At 39.5% G+C, this 16,365-nt stretch overlaps 1 long non-coding RNA gene across 1 annotated transcript in view; it reads left to right on the plus strand.

Moving 5' to 3' along the window:
• LOC112611016 overlaps nucleotides 1–16,153 on the plus strand; it is a 67,174-nt gene extending 51,021 nt beyond the window's left edge. The window contains exon 2 of the long non-coding RNA XR_003116524.1: nucleotides 14,168–16,153. This is a non-coding gene — a long non-coding RNA (uncharacterized LOC112611016). The remainder of the gene's footprint in view (nucleotides 1–14,167) is intronic.
• The last annotated feature ends 212 nt before the right edge of the window (nucleotides 16,154–16,365 follow it).

The raw sequence follows: 16,365 nt of genomic DNA on the forward strand, positions 1-16,365 counted from the left end.
TAAAACCCAAACTAAACCCCCCCAGGAACTCACCATGATGTTGTTCCTTGGATCCTACCATCTCCAGCCAGTGAGCTTTCTCCTTTGTCTTTCAGAGGCTTTTTATGTTTGTTTTATACACAACGTGCAGGGTTTTAAATGGTACTTAGCAGAAGGAATGAGAAAAAGTACTTCTATTTCATCTCTTTGGAAGTAGAAGTCTAATATTAACATCTAATTGAACCTGGCCACGACTTAGTGAAATGCTTAAGAAAACTTTTTTGTAATTCGAATACGTATTATCTTTTTTCATTATCTTGGTCCTATTAAATGTGCATTCCATATTATTCCCATCCAGTATACTATTATGATTATAGTAGCAGTGATAGTAGTGGCTGACGTCTATATGGTGTTATATTTAGAAGTATAGTTTAATATTCATGATGATCTAATAATTAGTTATCATTATTACTTCCTTAATGCAGAGGAGGAACTAACGCACAGAGAGATTAAATAATTTCACCAACGTCTTTCAGCTGGGCTTTGAGCTGAGGCAGATGTGGACGCTTTCCTGAATTTCAGAGAATTTAGTGAACATTTCAGAGAACTCTTACTAATTATTTTAATTTGCAGTTCCTGGAGTTCAAACTTGAAGCACAATCTTTACCACTAGCTGTATTTCTGAAAGGGCTTTGATTTCTTCAAAATACCAGCCACCAATGATGATTATCCTAACAGTGGTTTCATGATGTGCATGGTGCCTGTTGGGAGACACTCGTCACTGGGAGTCTTGTGCTCATTTATATCTTACGATGTCCCCAAAATGCAAGTCCCCGACTGATCCTTACCTGGACTTAGGATTTTCTTTGCAGTAAGAGCAACTTTGAGGCATGAGGTACTATCACCCTGCAGAAAAAAGAAATCTGGCTTTCACTTACTCTAAAAGCAGTGAATACCCCAAACTCAGGATTTCTCTTTTGTAAAGCCACCCATGGTCAATGTAGATGTCATTTGTCTGTTTAAGCTCTTGTGGGACTTGGGGCTTGGAAAATTGATGTAATTACACAGTCACTGACTACTGTTTTTGCTGGGGGTAATAAAATTTTTTGTCTCTAGCCCAGGAGTCTCGTATCTTCAGGGGTAACCATGAAATGGTGGCAGGCTAACTTTTAGCTTGCAGGTAGGGTAAAATACCTGATCCTTCACAGTTTTCACAATGGTACAAGGTCCACTCTTGCTTTCTGAGTACTCCAGGAGCTCAGCCCACACATAGATAAGTGGGATTTATACATTGTTTCTTTAGGCAGGAAGAGTAGGTTAACATTTGAGTCCAGGCAGAAACAAATTTCTTTACCCTTCAGAAGCATGAACTTTATGATTCTGCCTGTGTAACATTACTAGAAATTTTAGCAGCTTAAAACTTCACCAGTTCGTCGTTCCATACGTACAGCCACATCGACTGAATTGACCATTTGGTAATTTGTTATCTTCTAATATTATCTCCTTCTCACCATCCTGGGGATAATTCTAGCAGATACAGGCTAATGGTGTTTTTTTGTTTGTTTGTTTTTGTTTTTGTTTTGTTTTTTTTTGGGGGGGGGCCCAGTCCAAAAATAAAGGCAAATTGGATAAATGGGATGGAAATTAATATGTGTCCTTCTGGGACCCAGACACAGTAATAAAAGAAACAAAAACAGGCCAGGAGTTTGAAGATTTCTAATTAAGGGTTTCCACCTCAGTTTCCTCCCATTGCAGGACATTTGACATAATGTGCTGGCTCCTGAAGGCAGAGCCTTATGGAGAAAGGTGGGCTTCGCATTTCCGTGTTTTACTTGCTTCTGCCTTCTGTTCTTTCATTTCCCAGGCCTTCCCATTGTGTAAACACACTTGTTCACGCTGTTTTTCTTGCTTCCTTTTTTTCCCCCATAGTTTGCTAAATATGCCTTTCAAGTATTCTCTTTAAAAAAAAAAAAAAATCTGGTTTTTTTTTTTTTTTTTTCCCCTCCAGATTTTGCCTTCGTTCGCTTGATTTTCTGGGCAGAAGGCCCAGTCTGGTTTATACTTATTGTGCATCTATATCTTTTCAAAGTGATTCCTTCCTTTATTATTCTCATTCATTTATTTTCTCATTAGAGAATTGAGTGATGTGGAAAGGGGACCTCCCAGCTGATCTTTCAGGAGGAATACTTCCTTCTGCGTCTTTAAAAATATTCTTCTCTGGTGTTGGAAGATGAGGCTTAATGCCTTCCTTACATGCTTTGCTGCTGAGTAGAATGACATTTGTTTTGACCGGTGCCCGCTTCATTTTCTTCCCTCTTATTGAATCAGATAGAAATCATGCACATGTCTCTGTGTGTTTGCACGCCTGAGTGTGGTGAAGTTGCAAAGGCGAATGCTCTGTGTGTGTTTGTGTGTCTGCGGGTTTGTGTGCTGAGTGTGGTGCAACGTGGATGCATAGGAGAACACTCTGCTGCACTTTGGCATGTTTATTTTGGAATGTCATTTCCAATCAAATCTAACATTTATAACTGGCCTCCCTTCATGGCTTTCTGGGCCACAGTTTAAATGCCCAAGAATAAACATGTCAGCTGTAAATGGAAGATTATGGCAGCAACCAAGACAGATTGCCATCTCATCAGCTGCTTAAAAATTAAAATTTCCTTCTGTGGCTAGACTTTCTTACAGCTATGTCTATGGACTGTGAAGAAAGCAGATATTTAGTGGAGTGAATGGATATAAGATGTTAAAATAACACAAAGTGCCTTGTCTATCAGTAAAAGACAACCATGGAGAATACTAAGCTGAGCCAGAATGCTTTTTAAGAAATTTCTCTCAAGCAACCAGAACCTAGTGATTCTAGGATCTAACAAGAATACATTTTCTAGTGGGATATGTATTTTATAGGTATGGAAATGCAGAATTATATATTCACGTGTAAGCCTGTAAGTTTTAAATATGCAAAGAGAAGTGTAACAAGTTTTATTTTTCTATTTGAAAGTAGAGTATTTTTCACAGATGACTACACTCAGCTTGCTGACACATTCTCTGGATTTATCAAGTGAAACTGCACAGTGTCAGGAATGATTTGCCCATGTCTTCAGTAGGTATGAACTTAATACATCTTTCACATTTAAGAAGCCACAAGAAGCTGTCAACTGGCCAAATGAAGGGGGGTATCCCACTGAGCTGGGTTAACATCGTCAAATGAATGCGGTGAAATGTTACTTCATTAATGATGGCATGTTGTGATTCCATCAGAGCTTTCCCTTAGGAAACACCATGCAGTATGGTACTTTTCTTGATTATTATAAAATATATGGATTCCTCTCCTTTATTTTAGCAGGTTGGAGGCATTTGAATAAAAGATGTTTCATGAACAATCCAAACTGATTCTTTACCATAAAGCTCTGACTTTTATTGCTGTTACAAGTTTGGACTTTCTCGGTAAAATTAAACAATCCTCTGGGTGCTGCAGTTTATTCCTTTAAAAATCAAGGTGTGGTGTTGTGGGTGGGCATGGTGGAAAGAGTGATGCATGATACATTCATGGCCATTTCATCATGCTCCCCTGCTTTCATCAGAGATACCGACGGACAAGCAGCTGTTGACCCAGAAAGGTGGATCAATGCTTACGGCCATACCCTGTATTAGTTTCCTTATCTTTGCAAGTTGGGTCCTACTGGGTTTCAAATCCAGCTGCCTTTAATAGCCAGAATGCTTAGGGCCACACACGTGAAGAACTTACTAGGTATTGCTTAACTCTGTTTTTGTTCACAAACAGGCATCAAGGATGGAGATGCGCTAAGGCTGATGATGTACACAGTACAAATAGTGCAAATAAGGATGAGAATACAAGCCCTGGTGATTAACAGAGGTCACTAATGTTTTTCAAGGAGCACTTAGCTTTTTAAATGATTGTTTAAAAGAATGTTGTTTCCATGTATTAAGTCTGACTTGTCCTTAGATGAATGGCAGGAAATTATGTCTATCTTTTCTTTAATATGTCTGTGTTCATCCAAACACAATAAAGTAAAACACTGAAGCTTTCTCTGTATGATTCAAGTCCCCTAACTTATCTTTATCTGAATATTACAAGAGAAAAATCTTGGCAGATAGGAATAAGAACTAAATTATCTACAAAATTGATTTCTCATTTTATTTTTTTTTAAATTTTGACATGACCTACAGGACATCACTTGTAACACAATAAAGAAAGAAGATATTATTCTTTAATACAGATTACAAAGTTGACAGTAAAAATTGCATCATGATTGCTTGAAAGAGATATTGATAGAACTTAATAGTCTTCTACTTTAATCGCTACTGTGTCCAATTAGGCAGAGTTGGTGTTTGTCAGCCTGAGAATTCTGGACTCTGACTTCTAGAGCCTCTACAACTCTAAAATGTTCGGGTTCACTGCTGTGCTAACTTTACATTTAAGCATTAGTAATGATATTTTTAGATAATTTTAATGTTTTTTATAGTAGTTACGAATACACTAACTTTTTCATCCCATGCTTACTGTAAAAATAAGATTAGCCAATGATTATCTAATGATACATATATATATTTGACAATCCCCTGGTTCTGGTAAATTTCACACATACTGACATTACTTTGAGAAAACTGATTTGTATCCCTACTCCCATCCCAGGAGGTGGTTCTTACTATATCAGTAATGTCCCGCAGATGATACGACGACATGGGTCAGCTGGTGAGCACATGTGGGATTATAAGAAAATTGGCCTGAAACAGCTCAAATTCACCAATAAGCCATCCCATGCATGGTATTTTATTTATCAGGAATCTTAGTAAACACTTCCATCATAATTCTCTTCCAGGTAGCCTTGGCCCAGCTTGGATTTCTTCCTTCTTATGGTCTTTATAACTCTGCTTGCACCAACTCTATTATAGCTGTAGATGACTGAGGGAAGGTAGCTGGTTTGGTAGTTCTACATACCATCCCCAGGACCTGGATTAATAACCAGCAGAACATTTATTGTTGAACAATGAATTCACTCCTTGTCTAATGCTTTAATGTAAGAAATTTCTCCCTCCATTGATTTGAGCCCTTTCTTAAACTCACATTCATTAGTGAGCTAGGAAGTGTATTGTTGGACTACTGGTAATTCTTAGCAGTGTAGAAAGACCAGTATGTTCCGTGTATTAGTAACTAACACTTACTGAGCAGAAGCTTTATGTGCTAAGTGCATTGGCAGGTGCTCTATATTTAAAGTGGAAAGTACAAGGAGTACTCGTTCCTTCCCCTGAGTGTAAAAGGAGTAGGTGGAACTCTTAGTATGGAAACTAGCAAATTTGAGTGTAGCTGACATGGGTGGGGGTTTGCCGATCTTGGCTAATAGCAGGAAAAAAGTAGGTAAGTCATATATGCATACCTAAGACCAAGACTCACTAGGGCATAAGAAATTGTGTGAAATTATTTGAAGTTATTGAGATAAAATTTTGTTTTTAACAAAGGCAGAACTTTTCTTTTTTTTTTTTTTTTTTTTTTTTTTTTTTTTGAGAGGGGGTCTCGCGCTGTGTCACCCAGGCTGGAGTGCAGTGGCGCGATCTCGGCTCACTGCAAGCTCCGCCTCCCAGGTTCACGCCATTCTCCTGCCTCAGCCTCCGAGTAGCTGGGACTACAGGCGCCCGCCACCACGCCCGGCTAGTTTTTTGTATTTTTTTAGTAGAGACGGGGTTTCACCATGTTAGCCAGGATGGTCTCGATCTCCTGACCTCGTGATCCACCCGCCTCGGCCTCCCAAAGTGCTGGGATTACAGGGTTGAGCCACCGCGCCCGGCCACAAAGGCAGAACTTTTCTAAATGTCGGCTTTGCGAACTATATCTTACGTATTTTCAGTCCATGTGCCAAAACTGTACTAGTCTCTCCTCCATCAGAGACTAACAAAAACATCATGAAGATTCACCTGCTGTTATAATGGCCTGAATGATGCAGGAGAATGGTTTCCAAGGAGGTGCATCAGCAGTCATAAAACCTGAACACATGTTGTTGATTCTAGAGCCAAGATGTTGACACTGTCTGCACCCAGATCAAAATTAGATAAAATAACATTAGATTTCTGTAATTACAGAAAGTAGCATATAACTTGAGACAAAGTTTCTAAAATACTGCATTACAGAACACTTAGTAATTCAATCTTCCGTAGCTCCCTAGTTTAAACACAATGACTTCATTACTGCGCTGTCCTCCCCAAAACTCCACTGGAGCCTTCTAGTTAGCGCCTAGTCTTTCACTGTCTCTGGAAAACCTTTTCTATTTTACATGAAAATTTTAGAGGTGTAGAGGCTGTAGAAGTCAGAGTACAGACTTTTCAGGTTGAGTAACACCAACTCTGCCATATTGGTAACAGTATATAAAGTTATATACATCAAATATGAACAGAGGTAAAGTTATATACATAAACCATGAAACAATTCCTTCCCTTCCTTATTATTTGCCTGTCTGCTCAGCAAAACTTCTCTCCTCTTTGGTCTCTGTTTCTGCCCAAGATCAGTCTGCCCTCAGGCCTTTGATCTCAGTTTCTTCTGTTCCAATAGTGTATCTTAGATTTATTTCTTCTTTACTAAGTTCTTTTCCTCAACCTATACACATGCTCAAATAGCCTATCCTTACAGAAACTCTCTTGTGATCCTGAAATGCTCTCTAATTACTATCCATTCTCTTTTCTTTCTCATCCAGTGTCCTTGATTAATCCAATAAAAGTTTGTTGAGCAGCTATTATGTGCCAGGTAAAATGCTGAACTTCTTTAATTCTATGATCAATATAATACTTACTCTTTTTCAGACCCAAAAAGTATATATGTATTAAATTAGAAATATAAATTGGGAAAACATAGAAATGTATACAAGATAAATAAAAATTACAAATAATCCTACTCACATGCCAAACACTGATAATATATAACCAACCACATATGTGCATATGTACTGCTGCCTATTGGTAATGATCTATTTTAGATACAGGTAGAGTAAAAATACGAAATATGCCTTACAATGTAAATTATTTTAAGTTTGTAATTGTAATTATTGTAAGTATTTTGATGAGATATTTCTCACACTCTTGAATAGTGTTGGAATGCAAAGTTTGTGCTAGTTAATGGTCCTGGGTTGCAGACCCAACTTCTCATTGTGTCCTTACATGACAGAGAGGCCTGTCCCTTCTCTAAGGACACTCACCCTGTTCATGAGGGCTCCATGCTCACACTCTAGTTATCTTCCAAAGACCCTGCCTCCTAATGCTATCACATTGGGGGTTAGGATTTCACATATGAATTTTATGGGAACACAAACATTCAGCCCATTGCAATGCTCTTTTTCCCTTCTGTAAAGTTGTTTCCGGGGTGTGGCTGTCCTTCCAGGACACCTTCCCCACAGTAGGGCCATGTGACTAAGCGCTTATTAAAAGTGGTATGTGTTGCTTCTGGGCCAAAATAGTGAAGAAGTGGGTATTCTCCAAGCTCTGTGACTTCTTTCGTCTGTTTACCTGGTCACAATGGCCAGGGTCACCTTGGAAGCCATGTGTTGAGGATTGGCAGAGTCCGTATCAAAGTAGGGTCATGAATGACCCCCGGAGTAGAACACTTCCTCGCCCGGGCCCCCCTCTCCCCCCAACTGCCGGCTAGAGTTACAGAGTGAGAAACAAAATGTCATGGGATTAAGCCGCTGAAATATGGAGTTTATCTGTTATATTGATTAGCATTACTTTAATATAGGAACTAGTACCTTAAAGTGAGTGCTAGTATAATAAATATCCTAAAACATGTGACATTGCTTGAGATGCCAGGCAGGGAGCAGTAAAAGACCTTGCGCGGGAGCATGGGAAGACAGAGGCCCAGGGTATGGGGTAACAAAACATGTGGTTAAACTGTCTCCAAAAATAAGTTTAAAGATCGTCGATTTGCCTGTAGCCGTAACTGCAGAAAGTGAAAATAGAATCTTTGTAGGATGTGTTGGTTGGATGCAGACTATATTAGTTTCTTAGGGCTGCCACAAACTGGGCCCGTGAAACAACAGAAATTCATTCCCTCATAGTCCTGAAGCCTAGAAGTCCAAAATCAAGTTGTTGGCAGGGCCTTTCTCCTTAAAAGCTCTGGGAAGTAATCCCTCTGTGCCTCTTGGCTGCTGGTGGTGGCGGTTGACACTCCTTCACACTCCTTGGCTTGGAGCTGCATCATTTTAATTTCTGCCTGTATCATCTTCATCCATCTTCACATGTGCATCGCAGTGTGTGTGTGTGTGTGTGTGTGTGTGTGTGTGTATCTAAATCTCTCTCTCCTTATAAAGTTACCAATCCTTGGAGGTAGGGCCCACCCTAATCCACTATAACCTTATCTTAACTTGATTATATCTGCAAAGATCCTAATTCCAAATAAGGTCACACGCACAGGTATCAGGGATTAGGTCTTCAATACAGCTTTTCCAAATTTAATTCAATTGTGGAATTCCACAACTCAACTCACAAAATGGACGTTGGAAAATTACATGGCCTCAGGCAAAATGTTTCTGTGTGTAGGCAAACATTGAGAGAGAATAGAAATAATACACGTGTTTGGCGTTTGTTGGAAAAGCAGAATGCTGCTGCATTCGGTCACGTGGGGAGCCAGACTGACCAGGGTATCTAACACGGTCAACATGGAGCTTCGAAGTCTACTGGGGTGTGGGGAATAGATCCTGTATGTAGGAATGGGGATGCACATGGATACATTTTGACCAGAGAAGAGGACTGTGGCAGAGAAAGCTAGCTATGCACAGAGATCCTGTTCCCCTTCCATACTAGAAAATGCTTGTTGGGAGTAACTGCCTGTTTAATGACTACATTTTTTACTTCCCCTTGCATCTGAGGGGGATGGAAGGAATGTATTTTACTTCCACCTGGTTAAGAAGTGCATATGCCTTCTCCTTTCTCTCTTCCTCCATCTTCTGACTAGATATATTCAAGATGACTTTAGGCTCTGCCTGTTTACTAGGGTGGGACTTGTGTGAGACCGGATCCCTTAGCAACTGGTTGGAGAAATGTATATTTTGTTAAGCCACTGAGAATTTAGGGCTTATCTGCTATGGTAATAAAAAATTTTACCTTTACCAACGTATAAAATATTCCTTAATTTATTTGAAATATCTTCTATGGTTAGGCATTTCAGATGTTTTTAGGTTTCCACTGTGACAATAATATTAACCTATGAAGTTTTGGATCAATTCCCTTCCTCCCTCCTATGAAGTTTTGGATCAATTCCTTCTCTCCTCTCCTCTTCTCTCCTCTTCTCTCCTCTTCTCTCCTCTTCTCTCCTCTTCTCTCCTCTTCTCTCCTCTTCTCTTCTCTTCTCTTCTCTTCTCTTCTCTTCTCTTCTCTTCTCTTCTCTTCTCTTCTCTTCTCCCTCCCCTCCCCTCCCCTCCCTTCGCCTCCCCTCCCCTCCCTTCCCCTCCATCTCACTCTGTCACCTAGACTGGAGCACAGTGGCGCGATCTCGACTCACTGCAACTTCCACCTCCTGGGTTTAAGCAATTCTCCTGCCTCAGCCCCTGAATAGTTGGGATTACAAGCATGCACCACCATGTCCAGCTAATGTTTTTGTATTTTTAGTAGAGACGGGATTTCACCACGCTGGTCAGGCTGGTCTCTAACTCTTGACTTCAGATGATCCACGTGCCTCAGCCTCCCACAGTACTGGGATTACAGGCATGAGCCAAGCCACTCTGCCCGACCTCGTCCCTGCTGATTTCTTTGGAATACATTCCTAGTGTGAAATGTGGGGGTTATGAGAGGCTGTCAATATTTGTTGCCTTTCGGAAAGAATATTTCAATTTGTAATTATTTCTACCAGAAATGGATGGTAGTACCATATTTTTACACCATTGTCAACATACTTTCAAAAATTTACCAAATTGACAGGAGAAAGAAAAATCTTATCTTGACTAAGCTTGAAGTGTAGCCTGTATGGGTTGCCATCACTTCACCACCTTTTAGTCACTTCTAAACCTATTACAATTTATCTTCCACACCATTAAGCAAATGAAAATGTACTTGTTAATGGTCTCTAATGACTTCTGAATTATCAGATCACATGGACATATTTAATTCCTTGTCTTATTTTATCTTTGTATTACTTTAACGATGAAACAGAAGCTTTTTCTTTCTTATTTTCTTATTTCTTCACTTCTGCTTTTGTCTTTTCTGTAATATTATTACGATGACAGCTCTCTCTTTGTGACCATTCCTTCTAAGTTCCCTTTCTGGATCCTCTTTCTCTGCCTCGTCCTGCATGTTGGAGCTCCTTAGTGTTCTGTCCTTGTCCTCATATTTTCTTTCTCTACCCCTGCTCCCAAACCTACCTCTCGTGTGCTAATGGCTTTCTTATCTATGTGGTCAGCTTGACCTCTCACAGACCCTGTATCAGGTGCCTACGGGACATCCTCCACCTGATCATCCCATGGAGACTTCAAACTAAACAGAACTGAATTCATTATCTCCTCCTCCCTCAAACCTATCCTTTCATCTTTACTTCCTACATAGGTTGGTAACACTCCGCTCTTTAGATCTTTACTCACTTCCCTAGGCAGTTGGAGTCAATCGGTCTTCTTGAGTGTTCATATTCACGTTCTCTTGAGTGTACACTGGATCCAGTGACTTGTTTCTAACACATAGAGTAAATAAAAGTAGGGGGATATCACCTCTGGGAGTCGGGTATAGAAGACTGTGATTTCCATCTCACTGGTATACTCTTCTTCACTCTACCCCGAGCTTGCTGTAATGGACAGGGCCAGATGGTATGGCGCTAAGCCAGCAAGGGGCTGAAGCCCTAAGTCCAACAGTCTTTGAGGGTCGGGATTCTGCCTGCAACCACCGAGAGAGCTGCGAAGCTGATTCTAGCTCTCTTGAGCCCCGAGATGGCTGTGGTCTTAAATGTCACCTGGATCACAGCCTTGTCAGAAATCCTGAAGCAGAAGACACAGCTAAGTTGTGCCCAGATTTCTGACCCATAGGAGTATTAAACAATAAATATGTGTTATTTGAGGGCATAAGTTTTGGAGTACTAATTTGTTACACAGCAAATAAATAATACAGGGAATAAGGCAATGGCAAGATATGCTAAAATTTATGAATTTTTACCTTTGAAATGTGTGAATATTAATGAGGGAAATTCATAGTGATAATATTTGAATAACTTCATATAAAATATGTCAAAATAGCATATTTTAACTTTTGTCAGCATTTGATGTACCAACAATATTTTTCTTCAACATGTTTATTCATTCTTGGTATAATGAACTATATGAAAATTGTAAGTGCATATTTAAATGGCTAAGAAATTACATAAATTTTGATTAATTATAAAGTAATGAGAGTATGTGGCTAAATTAAACCTCAGTTATTTGGCAGAAAGCTATAACTGATCAAAGCACTGTCCCTTGAACTTACCTTGATTAGCATTTCCTGTGTAATAAAAATGCCCCAGATTCCTTGAGAATATGCAGTGTTGATTCATTCAGTGAAAATTTGTGTTATAATTTTGCATACACAACTACATGGTAAGTGGCTGTAGTTCCCAATACATTGGCTAATTGGGTGGATGTGACTTAATTTAAGTAGCTGTCTTGTTTAATTCATTATCTTAATATTTTAACCCTCCCCCTCTATATTTCAAATTACCTCCAGGATGAAATAGAATGCTGTAGTTCTAAGGATAGAAAAACATTACTTCTGAGCAATATTTCAGTCACAAGTCAGTAATCTTGATAGCTGGTGTTAACATTTGCCTCATCTAGTGGGGTGGATATAGATGTTCTTATAGCTCAGAGAGAATCACCAAGGTACTAAACACATGCATAGGACAAAGACAAGCATCATTAGGAAGGGCGAGTATCGCAGCATATTTTATTGTGTGCTATGGCTGCATGATGAAGTTTGGTGCCCCGACAGTCATAAATCACATTCACAGATTAAACTCATTTTCTATGTCCTAAAGGAGCTTTTCTAGATTCAGTCATTAAATTTTTAGTTTAACCATTTTCATATGTGGAAAAAATGATGTTTTTTACAGAGATGTAATGGTTATCCCTACTCTGGAGAAATTTACTGCATTATATTGCTGAGGCTTAATAGAGATTTAGGTTTCATGTCGGGAATATACTGAAGATAAAATTTAATGGTGCATTGAACCACTAAGGTGGGTTGTCATCATAAGTCATACAAAGAAGCCGTCAGTGATGAGACTTGCTATCTTCCCACTGAAAGAAAAATATGAAAAACCAAATTTAAAATAATGCCTTATACCATAAATTTTTATTTCCATGTACTTTTGCCTGTCACCAAGTATCACAGATCATTTCATTCTTTGATGTGTTGACTGTAAGTCTACATTGAACACTAAAAATAACATCTAAACACTAAAAATAACAATAAAAATAAAAAAACTAAGCAGATGGATTTAGATGATTGAGTGGTTTTTCCCCTGGGATTTTACCTGCAAAATGAATCTCAGATATTCTGTATGTCCCCATAAAAATGTATATTTTTCTCCTTTTTTTTTTTGAGATGGAGTCTCACTTTGCTGCCCAGGCTGGAGTGCAGTGTCACGGTCTCACTCACTGCAACCTCTTCCTCCAGGGTTCAAGCTATTCTCTTGCCTCAGCCGCCCAAGTAGCTGGGATTACAGGCATGTGCCACCATGCCTGGCTAATTTTTGTATTGTTCGTAGAGCCGTGGTTTCACCATGTTGGCCAGGCTGGTCTCGAACTCCTGACCTCAGGTGATCAGCCTACCTTGGCCTTCTAAAGTGCTAGGATTACAGGCGTGAGCCACCACGCCTGACCTTTTTTCTCCTTATTTTGGATATCACATGAATTAGCTTTTCTGTGAAGCACCATTTGCTCTGTCCTTTCTATGTATTTCCTCCATCAAAAATTTCAGAGCCGTGTTTTATTCCTTCAGATGTCTTCCAGGCAATTGTTTAGAGCAGCACTACTTTTAAATAGAACCTTGTTTGATGATGAAAATGTTCTATATCTTTGTGTCTGCTACAGTGTACATACAGTCCTAAGTGCCTGTTAGTCACTTGAAATGTGTCTAGTGCAATGGAGGAACTAATTTTTAAATTTCATCACATTTTAATTAGTTAAAATTTAAATAGTCACATGTGGCTACTATATCGAACAGTTCAGTCTAGATAACCAAGTGATAATGCGTGCTTTATTTTAAATTTATTGTTCCTTTCAGTTAGAACTCACGATGTTCTCTTGGTGTTTAATCTTACTTTGTTTTATTTCATTTTATTGAGTGTTTATTATGTGCCAGGTACAGTGCAATATTCATCAACATGGATGCTTATCTATTTCTATTGTTTTTATTTATTTCTGAACTCCAGTTGGCCACTAAGCCCCACAGGAAACTATCTTTGACCCCAGCGTGACCTGAAGATGCAGTTTCTTGAAACGTTCACCTAGAATACCAGGATTCTCTCAGCCACATGCCTTCAGTAGCTAGGCTGTCTTGCTGTGATCTGCCTCTGTCACCATCCAATGGGGACAGGTCCTAGGTGCAGAGCCAAGAGAACAATACATGTGACTTGATATAAAATACGTTAATCAAAGGCCTTCTGTCTCCCTTTTTTGTCTTTTCCCAAAATTCTCTCTGAGATTTTCCATTAAAGGAGTAGAAATTTCTTCAAATGGAAAAAGAACCTCATATTGTAATGTGTATGGGATTTTCATAGACTCTCTGAAAACCAAACTCCAAATTCCTAAATACCTAGACACTGTTGAAAGCACTTTACTTGAGAGCATTCAGGTATTATAATAACAATTACGTAAATTTTTCAGAACACTTCTGCCTGATTGGATTAAGATCAAATTTATTAAAATATGTCTGAACCAATTAAGTAAATTGTGATATAATGTAAAGTACAAAACACCCACCAATGATAATAATTTCTATCAACATTTCACATGTGCAGTTAACTTGAAGCAGATGCTCTAAGACATGGCCCATTGTTTTATATTTGCATGTGACAACATGTTTTGATGTTTTCTTTTTAATTGTAACATCATGTCTTGCAGCTTTTTGAAAGTACATGTGTGGTAAGTGTCAAAGCCTGAGCTAAAATTTCATTTCTAAAACTCTCTGTAGCATTTCCAATGATCCTGTCTTTTTTCCGTATACTCCACAGAATTCAACAGAGTTGGATTGCTGAGAATAAAATTATGGATTTCTCCATAATGGACACACACATTTTTTGTTTGTGCTGTTTCCTGTAGAATGGATGATGAGTCAAAATTGTTCGTTTATGTTTTTTCACAGAAGGATCTTCTGTGTCATAGGCCTACAGCAATCTGGACATTCAGTGGTCCTCCTATCATTAATAAGTGAACGGATGAGCTATTCTGATAAGGACTGGGGAGCTTTTGCCATTCAAGAGCAAATAGGAGAACTGGGAGATTCCTCAACTTAGCTTTTCTTTTTTTGGTTCTAAAGTGACTGTGAACAGAGGTAGAAGAGAAGAAAAGCTTTTAAAAACATCTTCCATTAAGAAAAATATGTATCTTCATTAGGACCTATCTGAGTAAAATTACTAAAACATAATGGCTTTCTTGAGATAGAATGGAATGAAAGGCATATTAGGGAGTATGAGGGTATGAAGATTTTATTAACATACTTCTAGAAGTTTATTAAATATCTGCACAGGAAATGTAATTCGAGATCAGTGGTGAAAAGAGAATAAAGGAATCACATGGACATCAGCTCTGAGGCCTGTGGTCCCACTTGTTTCTGGGCTTTCTAGGGACATTTGCTGGTGACCTGCCCAGGCAGGCCAGAGTACTGTTTCTCATAGCACCCTGTGCTCCCGTCCTCCTTCCTTCCTTCCTTCCTTCCTTCCTTTCTTCCTTCATCCCTTATGAAACGCCGTTGTGCAGTTACTTATTAGGTGCTGTGTGAGCATCTGTAGTCTCTCCTCACCCACTTTTCCATTTGGGCCACTAGGCCAGCCAGTGATTGCACCAGTACCAGGGTTCTAGGAGCCGTGCATGGATCCCCAGTGGGCAGAGCTGGCCATAGCATTTGGAAAGGAAGAGAGAGAACTGGAGACAATGCCTAGGAACAAAAGCAGAGTCCAGACCCAGGCATCAAGTGCAAATGCAAAGGCTCTGGATGAGTCAGTTCCCAGCAGAGGGATTGCAAGTAGGCACAGAAGGAAGGACAGCAGAAAACCCTGGTCCAGAGAGGGCCTGCAGAGCCAGAAGTGATGACACATCCAAGGTTGTGCTTGATTTCTGCACTGTCTCTGCAACCTGTAAGTGCCTCTGAGCCAGTTCAGGAAGGAGGAAAACCGAAGTATATCAGCAACAGCCTCTTAACATCAAGGAGATTTTGGTCTAGATTGCTTATTGCTCAGGAGAAGGCACCACTTTTTAAAAAGAGATGATGAGCTAGGATTTAGTTGGGATAGAAAAGGTTATTAAACCATGGGACACCCTTCGTTTACAGAGTGTAACTATTACTGCCCCTTTTGTTTGTCTGTTTTTCTTATTTTTCTCACAGACGCAGTTCCTGCGTTAGTATTGATAAATGTGTGCTTGCTCCACTTGGAGCATTTTCAAAGCGTAAATCACAGCATTGATGGTGCTGTGGTTTGGCTCTTCCAGCCCTGTTAACAACGGTCTGGTGGACTTGGCGAGAGTCTAGCCACGTGTTCTGGCCGCTGTCACTCCCGTGGCTGAAACACGTGCACGCCCACGGGTGGGGGCCCCGCGGGAGAGCCGTGCCTCTACTTGTCACATAGACGGATTCCAAATTCTGAAATATGCCTCAGGAATATAGAAACATAGAAGAGGAGTCTTCATCGCTGTAGGGTCTCATTCACAACACGGAGGAGGGATGGAGGGGAGTTTTGGGTATAAATTACGCCTCATAAAAATTCTCCACATTAATTTTGTACTGGATGAGGGTAGTAAGAAATTAGTTGATGGTTAACAATCAAGCTGGAGAAGAATATCCTCAATTTTTCACGTGAAAAATGAAAAACTACAGCTCCCTCCCAATATATGTATGTTTCTTTTCTGAAGACAGACGTGTGTGTATGTGTGTGTCATATAACATTGATTTTTTCTTTCTTCGTTATCAACAGTAAAAATATAGAAAATGATGCCAAAGAGAATTTCTGATTTTTCTTTCCTTGTTTTCTATTACAATGTATTACAAATACTAGTGTCTTTAAACACAAGACCATGCATGGTGGCTGAAGTTGGGTTCTTCTTGGACCACTCTCTTTAGATCCAGGTTTTTACATTGTTCTTCTAAGTGCATTCGTGTTTCCTGAGATCCACAAAGCTTGATCTCATCCGTGGAACCACCTGGCCTACAACCAAC

The sequence above is a fragment of the Theropithecus gelada genome, chromosome 17 (genome assembly GCF_003255815.1).
Source record: "Theropithecus gelada isolate Dixy chromosome 17, Tgel_1.0, whole genome shotgun sequence".
NCBI classification, from domain to species: domain Eukaryota; kingdom Metazoa; phylum Chordata; class Mammalia; order Primates; family Cercopithecidae; genus Theropithecus; species Theropithecus gelada.